At 37.6% G+C, this 15842-nt stretch overlaps 1 protein-coding gene across 1 annotated transcript in view; it reads left to right on the top strand.

Moving 5' to 3' along the window:
• The window catches only part of LOC139129814 (tyrosine kinase receptor Cad96Ca-like), an 80765-nt gene that overhangs the window by 52431 nt on the left and 12492 nt on the right, over positions 1-15842 (top strand). The window contains exons 2-6 of the mRNA XM_070695494.1: positions 9704-9818; positions 10816-11136; positions 12136-12423; positions 14322-14597; positions 15332-15621. The gene's annotated coding sequence lies outside the window, so the exon portion shown is untranslated. The remainder of the gene's footprint in view (positions 1-9703; positions 9819-10815; positions 11137-12135; positions 12424-14321; positions 14598-15331; positions 15622-15842) is intronic.

Raw genomic sequence — 15842 nt, 5'->3', positions numbered from 1 at the left:
TATATATATATATATATATATATATATATTATATATTTGTTGTTTTTTTCAATCGAATATTGTACCCATCCGAATCAATATAATTTTAACAACTTTCTACGGTCTTCAAATAATGTAATTTTGCTTAAAGTCTTTATGTTTCTTTCTTATGAATTTAATCTAAGGAAACAATGTCTCTCTGAATAACTATTTTCTGTATTACAGTGCCTATTTCATACCGGTAACCTCTATAAACTATAAATACAACAGCATCATCTCTCGTTCTCTTTCTTTTATTTGCAAGTTCTGTGCATGTTTAGAATATTACAATGTACAGAAATAATTTTCGCATACCGTTGACAACCCCGTATGTACCAACGAATCAAGAGCTAACTAATCTTTTCTCGCACCGAAATGCATGAAGAAAATGTTACTATTCAATAGGAAGCAAAATTTAGACCTAAACAAATATCTACACGATATTTCTTGGGACTCGGACATAAAACTATTCCATCTAGATTGAGTGATTACAAGGGTATTTTTCCTTAACATTAATAAAAATAAACACGAACATTTTAGAACAAACTCGTTTAAATTTATACGATGCAAATATGACACTGTAACTTGCTCGTGTTTAACTAAGCGATTGGGTGAGGAGCAAATAGATCTGACAAACATGGACTCGTGGTCCTTCCACCAGTATTACAGTTTAACATATATTTAAATAGGCAATGCTTACGTTTCGAACTTGACATTGTAACATTTTGTAGGGACTGTCTTCTTGGACAAGGTGTCAGGAAGTGATAACGATTATGTTGAACTAAAGAAACTAATTGTTGATTTTTTACTTTAACGAAGAATTAAATAAGATTTTATTCATTAGGAATTTCCAAAATTTACTCGCATTTTTCGCTAGCTACCTTGACCATACTAGAGCGAAAAGCCAAAATTGCGTACATATTTGATGTTTAAGACTGAATATGGAATTTCCCATTTCTAGATCAAAAAGAGTATTTTTAGCACGATTGCACTGCAAATTTTTCTGGTTTGCCGTAAAGCTAAATTCAAGCCAAAAATAAACGGATTGTTTGTCAGTAAACGGATTGTTACGAGTTGTTAATTTTTGCTTATATTTGGCTTTCTGGCATGCCAAATCTGGTTTCTGTGCATGCCAGTTTGGGTTTTGATATGGCATATATAGATGCCAAGTGAAGATCACTTCAGCTTACCAGTAAGCCAGTTACTCAAGAATGGTTTACAGGCAATCCACTATTATACGAACTAGGCTTGTTAGCAAGCCATGTTTAAGATACTGTGGCTTGCCCATATACCAGATAATACTGAACAGTGGCTTTTTAAAAACCAATATCACACTTCTCTGGCTCAACAGTAAGCCAATTCTGGTTCCATCTGGTTTGAAGATAAGCTAATATTAGTGCAATGTGGCTTACTGACAAACCAATTTCTGACTAATTCTGGTTTACAGGCAAGCCACTTTAAGGCTTCCTCTGGTTTACCAACAAGCCATTACAAGCTGGCTTGCAGGCATGCCAATCTAGGGATTCTGTATGGCTTGCTGACAAACCAGTTCAATATGAATCATATTGCGGGGGGGATAATTATTTCTGACCATCCTTAAAATTTAAATTGGATTTCTTCAAATTTTGCAGACACAGGGAGGATTTTCATCCAATGGAATGGCCTATTTGGTCCTCTATGTGATGGAGCTACACAAAGCAGGACTGTAAAAATCTAAAACACATAAAAAACAGCTGAAGTAGTTAGAAATCCTGCAAGCTACATTAAAAAATAAACAACAACAATCATCAAAATGAATTTCAGACTAACATTTATTGGAATTTACAAGAAATGAAATAGTAATTGTTGCATTATAACTAAATCTAATACTTACAAGGGAATACCAAAAATTGACATTCGTATGAATGCTACTTGTAAAATCATACTGATAACATAATGTGATGTTATAAAGTTTACCTCATGCTTTGATGCAAATTTGCTTGCTGTTTCAGTGGGAAATCCCCTGTACACTACAGACCACTCATAATTGTCAGCCCATTACTTCACTTCCCAGCTTTGTCAAGCCAGAAGTACTCTACAAACTGAAATGTTCCTTTCACACATATGATGTAATCAAAGTTTGAAACCTACATAACTAAGCAAACCTAACACAACATTGTATCTTTCATGCTGCAAAATATAACACCTTCAAGAAAAGATACAAACTGATAGCTCCTTCATGGACGAGCACACCTAAACAGGGCTGCTGCTTTGCATCTTGTCCACAGAATGCGAGTTTCCAGCATCCTGGAATATAAAAGATGCAAACATTCAAAATTTGAGGTACAAGATTAGCTCCTGGTAAAACACTTAGTGCCCAGCTACTAGTACAATGAGGGCAAGGCCTAGATACTGGTATGTTTAGGGAATTTGTACATGTATATTGGAATGTTCATTGGTAGCATTCTAAATTACAGTCATGTTCTTAAACACATATTTGACTGCAGGAACCGATAAACAAGTCTTTCTTGGTGCATCAATAATCTGACATGACTGCTCAGGGCAAGTCTCTCAGCATGACAAAAATAGCTCTTACAGTTATTGTCAATGTCATAGGCTTGCTGCAACAGTGCACTGGCAAAAATGTGTAAAACAATGGTGTGAATTTCATGATAATGATTTCAATTCAAGAATATTAAATGAATTTATTACAAGGCAAGATATATCAGAGTCACAGTGCAATGTCCTTTTGAGACTTGCAAAGAATTTAGTAGGCCTTTGAGAAAGCATTTTATCACTCTAGCTATGCAACTCTCATCATTGATGATATACTTCACATGTATGTATTTTGAAATAAGTAAATGAGGCTCCTTTACCGGAAACTCTTGAATTTCAGTAATGTTTATCAACTACAGTTTCTTCGCCTACTTTCCATAGCATACTAAAATGCCAAGTATTATTTGTTTAAACACAGCCTGTGTATTTAATCATTTTTATAATTGACAAATGAATTCGTTTCCGGTCCTAAATGAAATTTTCAGCAATAATAATGCTGCATGTACATACTGTACTGAGTAGCTTAATATCGGGGATTCCATCATGTTTCAATGACTTGAATGGGAAACTGTAGTTGATAAGCAGAACAAAAATGCTGGAAGGAGGAAGCCCCCAAAGTTGTGGCTAATGGAAATCAGAACAACATAACTAAGCCTTAATCTACCTAGTAAACATATGATTCATGTGAATGGGAGAGTGATCGATGGCCATATTTGCCTTTATATCTTGAAACAAATTGACAAATGCAGATTTGGCATGGCCATATCCTTGTACAACATCCTAGCACAGCTTTGAGGAGCACCTCTGTGTACCACCTATGCACTTGGCAACACTGTAGCAGGGGTCATTTTCACACAGCCCTGATATAGGAATGAGTGCTGTAGGTATGTAATGTGCCTGGCACTATATGTATGTGCCAGAGAAGCTGTTCACCTCCCTGTACCAGGGCCGGTGGTTCAGCATTTGTTGCACAGTGATGAACACATCCACATACCACCCCTGTTGAAATTTTTAGCCCCTTTTCACCTGGTCACATAAAAACGTACCTCCCTGGACCAGCCTTATTGTAAACACACAGTGCAATTGTGCCTATGCAGACATTTGCATACCAGTTATGTTGGAATTTCCCCCATTACAGAACTGTACAGGTGCTTCTACAAGGTTGATTTGGAAGCAAATGTTCAATTTCATTTTTGCAAACCCATGTTGCATGTACTATTTGCAAAACTATTGTACTGGACTGCTGTCACACTAGGTACATGGATGTGAAATGCAGCTGTGCTATTTGTTTTCTGACTATGCTATACCGGGGATATTATTTTAATAGCTCGTGGTTTCTGTTGCTCCTCAGGGCTGTTACAGCTGTTTGTACATCCCTGAACCAACCTTCAAAAGGTAACAGGTTTGTAAGAGTTTTCCAGTGTAGTGTTACACAGAAGTCCTTTACTGAATCTGACAGAAATCAATTCCAGAATGTTGAAAGCTCAATCAGCTGTAGCTTTTGGCAATTTCCAAGTAGTTTTATTTTGTGCAAAAAACTGCAGTATCTTGTTCTACTTCTTAAGGCATGATGAATGTCCAACATACATTATCAACCCAGTTCATATGTGTATATGTAGCATTGTTATTGTTGAAAATCAAATTTCAGTCTGGAATACACCCTTTGCGCCTGTCGCGAGGGGGCATGGAACTATGGGAAAATGCTAACCGGAAGTGCGGTAAAACATACGACCTATACTTTAACATGGAAAGGTGTGATTTTCGAGCGAAAAAAAAGTGAAATACAAAGTGAATATTTATGCTACAACAAGAAAACATCTAGTGGTGCATGGGACTAGCTTAGGTAAGTGTTTGTTTGCATTGTTTAGCACAGTAATATTTTATAACTGTAGATATCGATGATTTTTGGCAGGCGAAATGGGCAAGTTATAGACTTCCACAGCGCTATGTACAATGTATGACGGCATAACATAGCCGGTACGTCAAAATCTTCAGAATTACAGGTAAAAAATTCAAAATTTAACGAATTCAAACTTTGTTGACTTATATTTTGATTGCTGTGTTTTTATTTTTGAAATATTTGAAAAAAATGGACGTTCGGGAAAATTTGTTTCCGCTGTGCTACTACGGGTCCCTTGGGTACGGGAAGCACACGGTCAACATACCGGCGCTACTGTCAGCAGGGCAGTGTGACACAGTACGCGTCACCCGCTCTCGTATTGAGTCTACAACTTGGCCGCTTCGCAGGCCGAAAATCGCCGATATCTACAGTTATAAAATATTACGGACTAAACAATGCACACGAACCAGAGCTAGTCTCATGCACCATTAAAAGTTTTCTTGCTGTAGCATAAATATGCACTTCGTATTTCACTCCTTTTTCGCTCAAAATCGCACCCTTCCGTATTAAAGTATAGGAGTCGTCGCAAGTTTTACCACACTTCCGGTTAGTATTTTTTTAAGGTTCCATGGCCCTTGACGACAGGTGCAAAGGGTGTATAGAATTCATATGTCAACAACAACAATGGTTGTTAAACATGCACACAGTACATTGTCAAGCTGAATATTAATATTCAAGAGACTGTTATATAGCTATCGAAACTGCAGTTTGTACACACAAAAATGAAGATTGAAAATTGCTAAAACTTACAGCTAATGTGCCTTTACTAATTTGCACTGAATTATAGTAACAATTTGTTTCAACAAGCAATACTAACGTCAAAACCATGACCATTTGTCCAACTGCACTTTTTCCACAAAATACACTCTTGAGAACCCAACTTTTATGCCTGTTTAACAATCAGAAAAATCGTAAATTATGTTAATCATTCTGTACTGCTATACATCAGACTAAGATTCAGTATCATAAACTAGGTGCATGCAAGTGGCTCCCCTCATGTGATTGATTATTATACACCTGCTTCTGTAACCTATTGAGTTTCGTTGTACAGTAAGTTTCAGTATCAGAGGATGCGGAGTCAAATAACTTTGTGGCGGAGTACAATAACATTTGGTGTTATTGGACGCTATTTGAGATTTGCCCTTAAAAAAAACTTTACGTCAGTGCAGCGAAAAAGGAGAGATTATTTCAAATTTTTAACAAAAAGTATACTTCTAAACATTCAGTACTTCACAATGTTACTAGTGGTGAATCAAAACCCTGTGAATTAGAGTTAAATTATGCTGCTGACCTACAATTTCTATCATGTACACTGTGCTGCGCAGTTTGAAATTTCGTTCCGTGCACTTAGCTGACATGCTGAACGTGTTCTCAGTTTGCTTGCAATCGTCTAGTATAGTACGCGACAGACACCCCAAAACGCTTTAATTTTGACTTTTTGGCGGAAAAATTGGACTAAAAAGGTGTATTATAATTAGGTTATTCACAAAATACCGTACATCGTCCGCTTTGGCATTGTCCGAGACGCGTAGCTTCGAGGACAATACCTCCACTGCATGATGTACTTCGATGTAAATCCCAGAATTTTGTGAATTAGCTTAAATTATAACAATAATAAGTGTCAATGCTTATCATGTCTGTTGTGTGACTACGACAAAGATACGTTACAGATATGTAATAACAACTGAAATTTGAACAAAATCCAAAGTGTCAGTGTAATATGTGGAAATATGAGGAACATTCACGCCCGAAGTGATTATTATCGCTGCACACAACAAATGTTTGATCACCTTTTATATCCACTTTCTGAGTCCCACCATATATGAGGGCATATACACCATATATGAGTCTTCATTCTGCTTCTACATTGTACTCAGAAAATCCATTGTTAATTTGTTGAGCTGAAGACATTTTCTGTATCAAGTATATCATGCCCTGGACAATTTGTTGAAAAAGAAAGAAATAAGTATCTATTACCTGTAAATGCAAGTCGATGGTCAACATTTGTACATGAAGTTATCTTCTGAAAATGAATCACTTTAATATATACCAGTCTTGAATGACAAGATTGCTCACAGGATTTGTTTAAGCAATGATGCTGAAGGACCCGACTGTATTAAATCATCTAAGTTGCCAGTCTGTGGTTATTATCAACAGAAACAAGAAATATCATCCATGAAACAGTCTATGTTTGTTATTGAAAGTAGCGCTACAATGCCGACGGCCCTGTAGAGTTCCAAATAAGCGCATCCCACTGGACGAGGCGTGTTGATGTGAAATGCTACATTTGCTGAATTTGGTCGTACCGATTTATCACTACTGAAGACAAACACTATACTACACTAACCTTGTCGTTTATTGGGTTTGGAATTTGTTCAAACACGTCGATCGCGTTCCATAAACATTGAGCGTAGGGCATCCGTGTTTCAGGGAGCCGCCTGTACCGGAAGTTGGAATGGCGGCTCCCAGAAATGTTTTCGGAACACGATCGACGTGTTTGAACAAATTCAAGCCCGGTTTAAGTGACTGACTTTGCACATCTTACATGGAAATAAAGCTTACTTGCCTTCATTTCCAAAGACGTCGGTTCTTTCTTTCTACCTCCATGCATAGTCCCATAGAATGAACGCAAATAGTTTCGCTGTACCATGGAGGTAGCAGAGATTCTCCATGGCTGCACATAACATGTTCTTCCGAAGTCATATTTCATCGGTGATGGAAGCCATTACTGTCGACTGTTATATGGGAAATTTTGGAGGTAAACTGACGGGACTACCGCAGTTCGGAATGGAGTTCGGAAAGGTTGGACGATCGTAGAGTACCATCTCGGCTAGGCTGCATCTCGGCTGTGGCTTGGCGCGCAATCTGTACTCACAGAGGAATTCATACGCCACTCCCTTTGAAGTGAAAGGGTGCGGATTCCACTAGCCAGCGGTCACTTTAAGAGTACGATCAATCAGCATGTACTATAATTCTTACATATGTCACGGAGATATAATATCTATAACGAAGTTAACATTGGCTAGGCGAATCATTGTGTAAAATTGGACTATGTTAAAGCGTACAGTTACAAAGAGTGAACCGTCGGTCAAAGGTCATGGAACGACCGCGACCGTTGACTTTTATTGACACACGCTCCCAATATCATCAGCTGTGATGTGGCTTGCATGGTTTTTTTGGGCACACGTCAGGGGCATGGAACATCCGTTTCAAACATGTCCTTATTAATAAAATACATCGGCATTGTCCGGTATCCCAAGATCAAGGCTGTGGCTTAGAAAAAAATCAGGATATGCCAACAATAGCGTTGATCGCGATTTCAGGTTTGTTACTATAAGCTTAGCTGTACGCGAGCGACATCGCTGCCTGAAATTCGAGTCCGAGCCATAATTATTGTGGTTTTCACTTCCGTTGTTCTCTCAGAAAATACGGACAATCAGATATTTTTTTTTTTTATGTTAATGAAGAAAATTACGTCATTTGCGATCAACGCTATTTCAGTATTGTCAATTAATTCCTTCAAATTATTGTTTTGATATTCATGTACCCACATAGGCCTACTTGAAGCAAGTTCATATCTTCTGTTCAATTGAAAACTTCCTAAAAATTGTATCGTATGACAAAATTATAAAGCTAATCAATCTGTCGCACTGAATGCAGGCATTGATGCGCACCGTCCTCGCTGTTATCAATGTAGTGACGTGATTCTGGTTTAGATATTAACCAGTGACTGTCATGACAATGGCTTGAAAACAGGCCGATTAATTTCAAGTGCTTGAATGGTTTAAACTTAAACCATGCTCACAAAGTTGCCACTTGTGGTTGGCTTAAAGATGAGCCAATGAATTTGTCGGTATATAAGCAAACCAACGATGCCATTGGCTCAAATTTAAACCAATAAAATTATATTTTGACAGGCTTAAAAAGAAGCCATTCGGCTTAAATTTATGCCATGACGGGCTTGTTAATAAGCACCTTTGTATTGGTATGAATACATGCCATTCATACTCTTTGTGGTGGCGTGACTTCAAACCAAAAAATCTTAGTGGATTTCGGGCGCACTGAAATATTTTAATAATATACACACTGGTTCACCCGCAAGCTACATTCAAACCAAGTGGTTATATTTCAAGCCAGAAGATTTTGCAGTGTGAGAGTCGGTATTTTACTTCTGAAAATTGAAACTGGGCATTACACGAATGTGCCTAAAGAGGAAAGACTATGTGATGTTTGTCCGAATGTAGAAGAAGATGAGCTCCATTTTATTTTTGACTGTACACTTCACAATGTTATGAGAATCAATTGTTTTGTAAAGCCAGAAATTTTTGCTCTGCATTTGATTCACTTGATGTACAACAGAAACTCAAATTTCTAAGGAGTGAGATGCCATCCCAATTGGCATTATATGTCTATCATGCATTTCGCAATGAGACAAGAAGCTTCTTATACTTAAATCACATTTCAAGCTAGTCATATGTATGTAATTTATTTACTGTTTTAGTGTCTTGTAAGCCCTTGGGGCTGGGTGTGGCAACCAAGCTCTTTAAGTCCACACAATGACACTTTAATAATACTTTAGGGAGGCATCATGGGCCAGTGGCTAGAGCAGTGGACTCATGATCAAAGGATGGTGAGTTCGAGCCCCGGCATGGCTGTGGTGTTGTGTCCTTGAGCAATGCACTTTATTCCTCATTGCTTCTCCCAACCCAGGAGTGATGGGTACCTGGTACACTGCTGGTAGGACAGTGGTTGTAATGTGTGTGTTTAGCTCTGCTGCGCTTATTGGCTGCACATGTGAGCTGTTGTTTGCTCCCAAGGGAGTTGAGTGGTATCATATCAGGTCAAGTGACCAGGGGTAATAATAATAATTGGAAAAAGCGCCTTGATCACATGTACTTGTGGATATGTGCGCTATATAAGAACCCAATATTATTATTATTATTAAATAAATATAACATAACATAATTAGATCTCCTAAAGTTCGTTAGATTATATTCAAATTTTATTTTGTTATTCAAATGATTTCAAACAATATCAGTTTATATTTACGTTTAAGTTTATAAGCTGATTTGTCGCAAACGTTTAACTTTCATGTTCCTGAGACTATTGCTGTTAATACGTAACTTGAGCGATCCCAAATACAGACTATATATCAGCATTGTGTTTAAACTTGGATATTAAGCTTGATTAAATAGTGAATCTTGTTTTTTTTAGCGGAAATAGTTATCACTGCAATAATTTGTTTTCCAGAACTCCAAAGACAAATGAACAGAGTAAAATAAATGAGGGTTTGACAATAAAGATGAAGATATACATAAAGACTTGCCATCTTCGCGGCGACTTGATTTGCGTGCTTATAATTTAGGTAAGATAATTGAAATATATGTGGCGACCTCCCCCCCCCCCTCTCTCTCTCTCTCTCTCTCTCTCTCTCTCTCTCTCTCTCTGCTCTCTCTCTCTCTCTCTCTCTCTCTCTCTCTCTCTCTCCCCCCTCTCTCTCTCTCTCCCCTCTCTCTCTCCCCTCTCTCTCTCTCTCTCTCTCTCTCTCTCTCTCTCTCTCTCTCTCTCTCTCTCATATCACAAAATTTGAAAGTAGACCTGTTACAAAGATTAATACAATTACGTCTGATGTATATAAACATATTTGTGTCACAGTTTACTTGTACCGGAACTCGACGCGTAAAAATTGTAATTTTGCTGTAGTACCAATACGAGTGAATATATTATGATGTAACCACATATTGATAAGTTTATCGGAAAGAGTTAAGGTTCATTTTTTCTTAGGCAGGATTTATAAACTTTTAAGTATGTTAATCCTTAAACTAATCATGTTTCTAAACCCCTCCAAAAATGTATTTGTTTTGCTTCTTCCAGGAAATTCCGCCATTTAAGTTGTTTCCATTGATAGGAGCCTAAGAGAATTCTTGAGTTTTTCATTGTGCCAAGGCATATATATGTTTGTACACGATAGCTATTTAGGAAGGTAGCCGAAAACAGTCTTCTGCAAATTATATAATTTCTCGAGGGAATAAACCTTTTAAGCATGGAAAATATATATTGACTACATTTGCCTACTTTTTTTCCTGTTACTATGCCAGTTCATTAACGAAACTATTATTCAACTATATGCCGGTTAAATAGGACATATCTTATGTGCACATCTGTAAAGCATCAGTCAAGTAAAATTGCCCTAACCAAAAAGGATGGAATGTTTTCAAATGCTTCAGCGAATCTCTTTAGAACGCACAGGCATTAGGCTTTGATCCTTAATAACTTAATTACAACATGAATTATATGTGACATATAATTTCGGGGATCAATTGTATTCTCTTTGCATGTTTTAACATATTTATTAACTCCAGTTTTCAGTTGTGCGCAACGTTACATCGTTAAACCAGAGGACACACTTGTTCTCCAAGGCGATACAACACAATTGAACTGTACCTTTGATGTAGTGCCAAATGTCAAGGGATGGTATATGATGAGCAGTACATTTGACATACTCATAGCGCTCAACGATGAGATCCAACGCGACAGAGTCACAGGATATTATGATATCATTGGAGACGGAAACGTTTATAACCTTCGTGTATATAATGTAACTAAGGAAGAAGATTTTTTATACGACTGTGCTGACGTAGCAGAACGAAAGAGAATCGCTACTGCACACTTGTATGTCGTTGGTAAGTTATACAGGGGTGTTGTGTACACATGAACATTTAGAGCTGGAAAATGAAATATATAGGATGAATACGTGTCACACAATTTAACGTGCACAAAATTGCCGTTTGATGTTTCCTAATTCGTGTGAAATAGTGGTGAACAAACATGAAGAACCCAACAAGGGGATACTCTGAAAGACTCTGAGACAATATATACATCTCAGATTTTGTAAATGCACGGTCATGGAAAAAAGGAAACACAATAGATGAAAGAGTGTCACTTGGAAAATATTATTATTATTATTATTATTATTATTTATTTCTTAAAAGCGCACTCCACTTCGTCTCAGTGCTCTGTACATTCTACAATAAAAGGAGGTAATTAAAATCACAGATCACAAAACATACTATAACAATCTCTAAAAAGACAAGTTTTCAAGTATCGTTTAAATGAGTCAATTGAAAACTCTAGGACAGAAACATCTAAAGACAGATCATTCCATAAAATCGGGGCAGCCACTGAAAAAGCCCTAAGACCATAATTTGTAGTAGTGTACCTTGTATCATGCCTAGTTAAAAGAACTTTATTCGACGAGCGAAGATTGCGATGAGGTACTTGGATATCTATCAATGACTTAAGGTAATCTGGACAGTTGCCAATGAGTATTTTGAAGGTAAGGAGGTTAATTTTGAACTTAATCCTTTCCCTTACTGGCAACCAATGAAGTCTAAATAAAACAGTGTAATATGTTCAAATTTCTTTGTACGAGTAACCAGTCGTGCTGCAGCATTTTGTACAGATTGAATTTTGTCGAGCTGATATTTTGAATACCGAGTGCAGGCAATATTGCAGGCAATCATTAAAAATGACAACAATCATGAGGTAAAAATATAGACTATAGCATTACTCAACAATAACAGTATATACACGTCTTATTATCTCGTGGTGATAGAAGCGAAGTGTTACTATATAATATGCGTTCTTTTGTGTGTTTTTTTTTTTTATTTGCAATGTTGCAGAACATTTGCCCGGATGTAGAGTATCACCAGGTTACCAGGTGACAACTTATGAAGACGTGACATTTATTTGTGAAATAGAATTAACTGAAGGTGCTCCAGGCGAACTTGTTTGGTTAAAAAATGGAGAAGAAATTAATCGCGTTGAAAACCACACAAACATTTTGATCACTCGTTTAGATCAATCAGCACACAATGCAACATTTGACTGTCAACTGCAACATAAGACAATTCCTCAGGTGAAATGGTCGAAAATATCATGCCAGAGTAAAATCGTCATGGATGTTCAATGTAAGTGCATATGATCGTAATTTACGTCAATAAGTTTACGAAGGTGATTATATAAACACTGTAACAGCAGTTTAATTCCATGCGAATACGTCAGGTTGTACAATACAGCCAGTGCAAAATATAAAAGTATGACAGATTATTTAGCCAGTGACATTAGACGTTGAATGATAGTATTCCTTGTCATTACATATGTACCACAGTTTATTTGCATCGAAGCGCGCGCGTACTACCGGTATTTGCACTGCAGTGGAATACCAAAAACATTATGCCATTCCTTTATGTTAATGAGTATTTACCATCTTTCACCAGGAACTATTTATGTTTGTAAACACAAAAAAAAAGTCGTCTACAAGTTTACATGTAGGGTCAATTGCAAATTGGTTAAACACAGCTTGATTTGTTCTAAGAATGTATGTTCCAGTTAGAAGTCTAGCTTTGATAGTTGCCCGTTGATATCTTGAGAGTTATGACGCACTGATGTCCATATATGATGTGGCTTTCCAATCTTGATTGTCTGTGGATTAATGATTTTAAAGATGATTTCTCACTTATCTGCTCCTTCCATTTCTGTTCCCAATATGAATTCACTGCTGTACTAACTTGCGTTTTCCAACGAGTCTTTTTTGGTATACACTGTAGAATTTGATATGGTGAAGGTAATCCATATTTCCAAGATAATCTCCTTACTAGGCTGTACCAACTGCTATCTGTGGGATTGTTTAGACTCAGTTGCCTTTCTGCGATATCTTTCTCGAGTTGACTACCAGATCTAATTATATTTGCAAAACAAGTAAGGACAGCTTTTTCTAGATGGGCTTGTATGGGAAGGACTCCTGATAGAATATACAGGATTGGGTGTTTGTGTGTGTGTGTGTGAGCGATCGCAAGCAGTCGGAGCTCAAGCCCTCTGACGTTCCTCTTACGTCGTCCTTGATAAACAAGTAAACAATAGTTTAGCAATCAAAATGGAGCGTGCGGTGGCGTTCACCAATGAAAAGTGAAATCTGATTCGATGCCTCATTACAGTGATGTCAATGGTATATTACTCCCCAGCGTGTTCCTGGAGCTTTTGACAGACAGGTAGTACGCACGACTAATCGTCGATTCTCTCGATAAATGATGAAATAACAGACAGAACATAAGTAATAATAACAGATCCCCATGGCCTGTGAGCGCAAGCGCGCCGTACTAGCGGTATTTGCACGAGTGCTGCGGTGTATTCGGCGGCAGTCCTTTCACTTTGCTCGTGAAAGGACTGCCGCCGAATACACCGCAGCACTCGTGCAAAATACCGCTAGTACGGCGCGCTTGCGCTCACAGACCATGGGGTTCTGTCATAATATCTGATTGGGCTTGTCATAATTGAGAGAAGATATTATTTTAATTTTGATTTCTTTGGATATCCTGCTCTGATAAAAAGGATGTTTCGGGAATAGCGATTGCAGAGGCCGTTAAAATGATTTACCAATGATATCTTTTCATGGGCATTCGCACGCGTGCGCACACTAATAAAAACACGGTTGGAACTAACTCGGGATAGTTGGAAGGTGAAGTAATAACGATTTAATCTATAATGTGATGTCATCTGCTTTTCTTCTTATATTTGTATTTATGAGTAATTTGCAATATTGCAACATTCAGCTATACCGCACCTAACGCTTTTGAGATATTTGAAAAAGATGAAAATCCAATTATCCCAAATTAGTTCCAATCGTGTTTAAGTGTATTTTTCATGTAAACGTTTATTTATGTAAACGTCTCCACTTTGTCTGTGACTACTTGACCCTGAGGTTTACTGTCAATCAAGTATGTACTTCTAAGAATGTATGATCTACATTGTTAAATATGCAATACAAAAAATATGATGTATTTTTTACTTATATGTCGTCTTTCAATAGACCCCCCAAGTGTGGTTATTGACATCAAAACCTCTAACCCTATTATGGAAGGAGGAGATTTCCGGGCATTATGTCGGTCACACGGTGGGAATCCTTCGACGATAGTGGCGTCATACTGGATAGCCCCAAATGGCAGTAGATTTTCCAAGGACGACACATTGGTTTTTGAAAATGTTACAAGATATCAAGGTGGTGAATATACATGCATTAAGTCAAATGAGTTTCACAATGGAGAGCGTGGTAATGGCACCAAAGTTGTATATCTTGATGTACAATGTAAGTGCGAATTCTTGTCGGCTGTTACCATCAATGTATAAATTTTGATCATTACACGAAAGTGACGTCAGCAAAAGCTACAATGTCTTCTTATTAACCATTACATGCAAGCGATGTTATCGGTTTAAAGTTACATCTTTACAGCTGTGAATATAATTTATGACATTATATTTTATGGAAAATTGGCCTAATATTATAGAAATAACTGGCGAGAGGAAAGCCAAAAATTAACGGCGAGGCTTGTCGAGCCCGTTAATTTGGCTTTCCTCGAGCCCGCGCCCATAAATAAATGTTAATGGTCAGAGCGGAGTCTGTTATTTCCATTATATTATCAACGAACCGGAGAAAACCGTCAAAATTTGCGAAAATTTTCGGAGCGAACAACAACTGGGCCCAAGAACTGAGCAATACGCGACGCACTGTCACGCGCGCTGTAAATATTGGCAATCTGGAAATACTTTCAGAAAAAATATCATAACCTGACCCACAAGTGCTCCATTTTATTTTCTGATTAATTGTGATTTACGTTTGAGCTGTAATATACTTTGAGTTGTTAATCTTATTATTCATATGCACGGGCATATAAACATACCATTACTGTGTATATGTGGTCAGTCACGTGATTCAGCTCGACTATCAAAATGTGCGACAGGCAGGGCATGGTAATATAATTACTTATATCGGGTTTTCCTCGATTCTTTTTTTTCGGGGGATGGGACGGGGTGGGACGGTAGATTTGCCGAAAGTTATGATTTATGTTACCCCAGTCCCGAATGCCACCGAAGGCACTGAACTGGAAATAAACTGTAGCTCCGTAAATGGCAATCCAGAGGCATCCATGATGACTTTGTCGTGTTTGAAGAAGACATTGTCGTCGAGGAGACGTGGCCGGACTTAAGCTTGCTGTATACAATATCGAGTATTACTGCCAATCATGCTGGTACCTACAAATGCATTGCCATCACTGAGTTCCACGATGGAAGTCTCCAATCATCATCGGATGAGCAGAAAATCATTGTTTTCTGTGAGTATCATTGCTAGAGTGAACACTGCCGACTACTTATTCGGCTGTATTTTCAGAAACTTGCACTTGAGGCTTTGAGTATTCCAACGAAATAATTTAGCTCAACGCTTTGACTATTTCAACGAAATAATTCAAGTCAGACGAATCTACTGATAATCGTTTCGGCAAGTACTCAGCTTTTACACAAATCTGCACCTTGCTCTTAAAATTATCTTTAAAAC

This window comes from Ptychodera flava, chromosome 3 (genome assembly GCF_041260155.1).
Source record: "Ptychodera flava strain L36383 chromosome 3, AS_Pfla_20210202, whole genome shotgun sequence".
Lineage (NCBI taxonomy): Eukaryota > Metazoa > Hemichordata > Enteropneusta > Ptychoderidae > Ptychodera > Ptychodera flava.
This window is presented reverse-complemented; position numbering and strand designations above follow the sequence as displayed.